The sequence below is a fragment of the Peromyscus maniculatus genome, chromosome X (genome assembly GCF_049852395.1).
Source record: "Peromyscus maniculatus bairdii isolate BWxNUB_F1_BW_parent chromosome X, HU_Pman_BW_mat_3.1, whole genome shotgun sequence".
Classification (NCBI taxonomy): domain Eukaryota; kingdom Metazoa; phylum Chordata; class Mammalia; order Rodentia; family Cricetidae; genus Peromyscus; species Peromyscus maniculatus.
In genome coordinates, this window is record NC_134875.1 from 143,334,804 (window position 1) to 143,341,404 (window position 6,601).

The following is a 6,601-nucleotide window of genomic DNA, read 5'->3' on the forward strand; positions in this document are numbered from 1 at the left end:
AGGAAAATTCCAACCTAAGGAAATCAGATACACCCATGAAACACAGGCAATAGATAATCCCACAGCAGTAAATCCTAAAGAAGAGAAATACACACACACTACCACCAAAAGATAACAGAAATTAATAATCATTGGTCATTAATATCCCTTAATATCAATGGTCTTAATTCACCTATAAAAAGACACAGGCTAGTAGAATGGATATGAAAGCAGACCCATCTTTCTGCTCCATACAAGAAACACACCTCAATTTCAAAGATAGACATTACCTCAGAGTAAAAGGATGGGAAGTCTCTCCAATCAAATGGACTTAAGAAACAAGCTGGTAAAGCTATCCTAATATCTAACAAAATAGACTTCAAACTAAAATAAATCAAAAGCAATTGAGAAGGGCATTTCATACTCATCACAGGAATCCACCCAGATGAAGTTTCAATTCTGAAAATTTATACCACAAATACAAGGGCACCCACATATGAAAACAAAATAATTAAAGCTTAAGTCACACATCAAACCAAACACATTAATAGTGAGAGACTTCACCACCCCACACTCAACACTGGACAGATCTGCCAAATCAAAACTTAACAGAGAAATAAGGGGCTTAACTGAAGTTATGACTCAAATAGGCTTAATTGATATCTATAGAAAATTCCACCCTAACACAAAATAACTTCTTCTCAGCACCTGATGGAACCTTTTCTAAAATCAACCACATATTTGGTCACAAAGCAAATCTCAACAGATACAAAAAAATTGGAATAACCTCCTATATTCTATCAGAACACCATGGTTTACAGTTAAATTTCAACAACAAAAATTACAGAAAGCCTACAAACTCATGGAAACTGAATAATGCTCAAACAATTCATAGTAGCTTTATTTCTAATATCCAGAACCTGGAAACAATCTAGGTGCCCTTTAACTGAAGAATGGATAAAGAAAATGTTGTATATACACACAATGGAGTACTAGTCAGCAGAGAAAAAACAATGACATCATGAGGTTTGCAGGAAAATGGATGGAACTAGAAAAAAATCTGAGTGAAGTAACACAGACTCAGAAAGACAAACATGGTATGTACTCCCTCATAAGTGGATACTAGATGTAAAGCAAAGGATAACCAGACTGCAACTCACAACTCTATAGAGGATACCTAGTAAAGAGGACTTTAAGAAAGACACAGGTATTGCCAAGTGACAGAAAAATGGATGATATCTTCTGAGCAAACTGGGGGTGAGGGTGGGGGTAATGGAGGGCAAGGGTCGTGGGAAAGTGCACTTAGGGGAATGGAAGGTCCTAGCTGGATCAGGAACAGAATGGGAGAACAAGCAAAGAGATACCATGATAAATGAAGACCCCCATGGGAATAAGAAGCAACAGAGTGCTAGGGAAGTCCCTAGAAATCCACAAATATACCTCGACTATAAACTACTGGCAATAGTAGGGAGAGTTAGATGACCTCCACTTGTGATGGGATGGCTGAATACCCTAAATGTCATGATAGAACTCTCATCCAGTGACTGATGGAAGCAGATGCAGAGATCCATGGCCAAACCCCATGTGGAGCTCTGGGAGACCAACCAGCGAGGAAGAGCAGGGATTATATGAGCAAAAGATATTGAGACCATGATTGGAAAAAGCACAGGGACAAATACACAAACTAACAGAAACGCATGAACTGTGAACCAATAGCTAAGGAGCTCCCATGGAACTGGAGCAGGCCCTCTGGATAAGTGAGACAATTGATGAGCTTGAACTGTTTAGGAGGCCCCTAGGCAGTGGAACTGGGACCTGTCCTTGGTGCATGAGTTGGCTTTTTGGAAATCAGGGCCTATTCTGAGACACTTTGCTCAGCCTTGGTGCAGGGAACTGGACCTGCCTCAACTGGATCTACCAGGCTGGGATGAATCCCCATGGAAGACCTTGCCTTGGAGGATGTGGGAATTGGTTTGTGGTTGGGGTGGAATGTAGGGGGGTTGGAGGAGGGACGACAGGTTAATCCGTGGCTGATATGTAAAATTATGTTAATTATAAAATAAAAATATTTATTTAAAAAAGTTCTCCAACACACACATCACTGCAAAAAAAAATCCTGTACAATAAATCCACCTCTGGAGGTATCACCATCCCTGACTTCAAGCGCTACTATAGAGCTATAGTAATAAAAAAACATTGATTTTGGCATGAGAACCAATATGTGGACGAATGAAGTTGAACTGAAGACACTGACATTAACCTACACTACTATGAGCACCTGATTTTTGATAAAGAAGCCAAAACTGTACAATGGAAAAAAAGAAAGCATCTTCAACAAATGGTGCTGGCATAACTGGGTGTCAACATGAAAATTGCAAATAGATTCATATCTATCACAATGCACAAAACTTAAGTCCAAGTGGATCGAAGGCCTCAATATAAAACAAGTTACACTGAACCTGATAGAAGAGAAAGTAGAAAATAATCTTGAATGAATTGGCACAGGAGACCACTTCCTAAATATAACACCAGCAGCACAGACACTGAGAACAACAATTAATAAGTGGGACCTCCTGAAACTGAGAAGCTTCTGTAAGGCTTAGGATACAGTAAATAAGACAAAACAACAGCCTACAGAATGGGAAAATATTTTCTACAACCCACATCTGACAGAGGGAGGATCTCCAAATTATATCGAGAACTCAAGAAGCTAGACAACAAAATAACAAAAAATCCAATTAAAAATTGTCTAGAGCTAAAGAGTGAATTCTCAAAGGAAGAATTTCAAATGGCCAAAAGACATTTAAGGAATTGCTCAGCATCCTTAATTACCAGGGAGATGTAAATCAAACCGACTCTGAGATACCATCTTACACCCATCAGAGTGGCTAAGACCAAAAATCCTGAAGACAGGTTATGTTAGAGAGGATGTGGATCAAGGGGGAAACTCCTCCACTGTTGGTGGGAGTGCAAACTGGTACAGCTACTTTGAAAATCAGTATGGTGGTTTCTGAGAAAATTGGGAATCAATCTTCCTCAAGACCCAGCTATACCACTCTTGCACATATACCCAAGGAATACTCAATCATACCACAAGGACACATGTTCTACTATGTTCATATCAGCATTATTCGTAATAGCCAGAACCTGGAAACAACCTAGATGCCCCTCAACTTAAGAATGAATTAAGAAAATGTGGTTCATATACGCAATGGAATACTAATCAGCAGAGAAAAACAATAACATCATGAGGTTTGCAGGCAAATGGATGGAACTAGAAAATATGATCCTGAGTGAGGTAACCCAGAAGGACTCATAAAGACAGACATGGTATGTACTCTCTCATAAGTGGATACTAGATATAATGCAAAGTATAATGAGGCAACAACACACAACTCCACAGAAGCTTACTAAAAGGGCAGAATCAAAGAGGGAGGCATGGACTGCCCTGGGAAGGGGAAAGAGATGATATCTTAATCAGTAAACTGGGAATGAGGGGTGGGCCATGGAGGGTAGGGGATAGGGGATGAGAGCATAAGGGAATGGGATGATTGAACTGGAATAGGGATAGAGAGGAAATGCAATGAAATAAATATGAGAGAGAGAGAGAGAGAGAGAGAGAGAGAGAGAGAGAGAGAGAGAGAGAGAGAGAGAGAGAGAGAGAGAGATACCATGGGGATAGAAAAACCCTGGTGCTCGGGAAGTTGCTAGGAATTCCCATTGTTGACCCCTGTCTGGGCTACTAGCAGTAGTGGAGAGGGTGCCTGAACTGACCTGGCTTGCCCCAGAGATCAGACTGGTGAATACCCTAACTGTTATCACAGAACTTTTCTTCAATGATTGAAGGAAGCAGATGCAGAGATACACAGCCAATCACTAGACAGAGCTCCAGGAGTCCAGTCAAAGAGAGAGAGAAGAGGGATTCAATGAGCAAGTGCATCAGTATCATGATGTGGAAACATTCAGGGACGACTAGAATCACACTAGAGGGAACTCATGAAAGTTGGATCAATGGCTGTGGAGCCTACATGGGATGGACACCCTTTGCATAGTGAGACAGTTGTGTAGCTTTATCTGCCTGGGAGGCCCCCTGGCAGTAGGATCAGAATCCATCTCCGTTGCTTGAACGGTAGTCCACTACCTATGATGGTGCAGTCTTGAGGCAGGGGGAAAAGCATGGACTTGCCTCTACTGAATGTACCTCCACATGGGAGGCCTTACCTTCTTGTGGGAGGGAGTGGGGGATGGGTTGGAAGGGGAGGCTAGGGGGCAGAAGAAGGAAAGAGGGGGATCTTCGGTGTGTGAAATGAATGAAAAATTTTCTTAATAAAAAAACTAAGACTCCACATTAACTCTCTGCACAAACTTATTTAAATCACTCATCAATTCAAATCCTCAGATGTACTGTCACTCATGGAAAAAAAATTACCTGAGGGATGATAATTTATCAGAAAGGAAGGAGGCAAAGTGGATAACTCACTAGGCATGTGGATAATGTCATTACCACTGTCCCTGAAGGAGGTTTGAGGGACTTACAAATGGGATCTCTTGTCAGGAAACCTTCTCTAGCCACTATGCTTGGCTTCATATTCTCTATGAGATGTACTTTCTACCTTAGTGGAGGCAATAGCTGTTCTACTAAGGACGTTCCATCAGCAAGATGGGTCTTCAATTGATAGTAGCTTGGGTAACACTCTGCCCACATCCTCTTCCTTGCCAAGGCACGTTTGAGGCAGTGGACTACAGGAATGGGGAGTTTTATAGAAATAGTTGAAACAGGATGAAGATTGCTGTTGTTCCAAAACACTGAGCTAGCTTGTCAGGATCTGTTTCTGCCTATGTTTGAAATCCATGGAGTGGATTCCTGTGTTTCATAAAGACTGTATGTGAAAGCCTCCATATAATGTAAGGTTTTTACCTTTGTGTATTCTGGAAAAGTAGATCCATTTGGACAGTAGCAAGACCACAGATGGTCTTCTCAGTAATAGGAAATGCCCATTAATGGAGTCAGAGAAAGAACAGAAACACTTTCAGAAAAAGAAGTTCTGTTAGGCAGACATTTCAGCTCAGAGCAGTATTCTCCCCAACCCCTGGATGCCCCAATCCTTTCCATTCCCCTCCTGATCTTGGCTTAGTTGGAGTCTCATTTTAAAACTTCAGGAGTATTGGTACATCTGTTATTACTGGCCCTGCAATGTTACCCACCCAATCATTATCCTTATTTTTGTAGTTAAGGAAACAACACAGGAAAGCTAATTCATACACTCAACTTCAGGAAGCTACACAGACTGCAGTGCAGCTCCCTGGCTTCCTTTAGTCACACACAGGGCTTCCAGGCACTTATGATATTCAGCCAGACTTACACATCCTTAATCGCATGTCAATGACCCTCTCTGGCATTCTGTGCCCTGTGAAATTGAATGTGATTAATAAAACCACCTGGAAATGTAAAATACTTGCCTCTTTTTCTCTTCTACGAAGGTAAGTGACTGCTAGTTGTCAGAGAAGTAACTCACTTTAAAAATTCTTATGTTTCCATGGCTACTAAGCCTGAATGGTGGACTATGACCACTGAATATACAGTCATAATGGCCAACATTTTAAACAGCCCTCTGATGTGTTAATAGCCTTTTTAAAAAGTAATTTACTTTTGAATTTATGCATGAATTTGTCATTATAATTCCCAGTGGCTTTACAAAAAAACTGATGAAAACAAAAGAAAAAATACTGCCATAGTGGAAGGGAAGAAAGACATTCAATTATAAAAGAAAATGTCTTCACTTGAGAGTATGGTTCCACCTTGCTTCCATAAACCTCTTAGATACAGAAATATATTAGATATGGGAAGTCCATAGTTACTAAGATCTTGGGAACTTTTGTTTCCCAAAAGCAACTTGGAGAGGCAATGGTTTATGTGGCTTATATTTCCACATCATAGTCCATCACCAAAAGAGGTCAGGACAGGAACTCCAGGGAGGAAACTGGAGGCAGGAACTAAATGAAGAAGCCACTGCATACTGGTTCCTTCCCACAGATGGTTCAGCATGCTCATCTTGCATTTTCACACCTTCCATGCCCAGACACCCAGAGGTGACATTGCCCAGTGAGTTAGGTCCTCCTATATCAAACATTAATCAAAAAATTCCCTATAGGGTTGCCTGTAGGCAATCAGAAGTAGGTATTTTATTAACTGGGGTTCCTCCTGCCAGATGAACTTGTATCAATTTATAAACAAAACCAAAGAAAAATCAAAAGTTTCCCCAGAAATGGCTGTCACCTAGTTATTCAGGTGATTATAAATATATATCCAGTAATCCTTCTTAGTACAGTTAAAGTTTGAGAACCTCTCATCCTCTAGATACATACCCAAAATGAAGCAGAAGAAAAGAGTGAAGAGAGAAGAGAAAAAAGTGAAAATGGCTTTCCTTTTTTTTGGAACTAGTTTCCTGCATTTAAAAAAAAAGAGACTTTCTGTTCATTTTACATGTCAACCACAGATTTCCTGTCTTCCCTCCTCCCACCCTCCCAGGCTTCCCACCCAACACACGCCCCATTCCCACACCTTCCAAGCCAAGGTCTCCCATAGGGAGTGAGCAGAGCCCAGTACACTCCATTGAGGCAA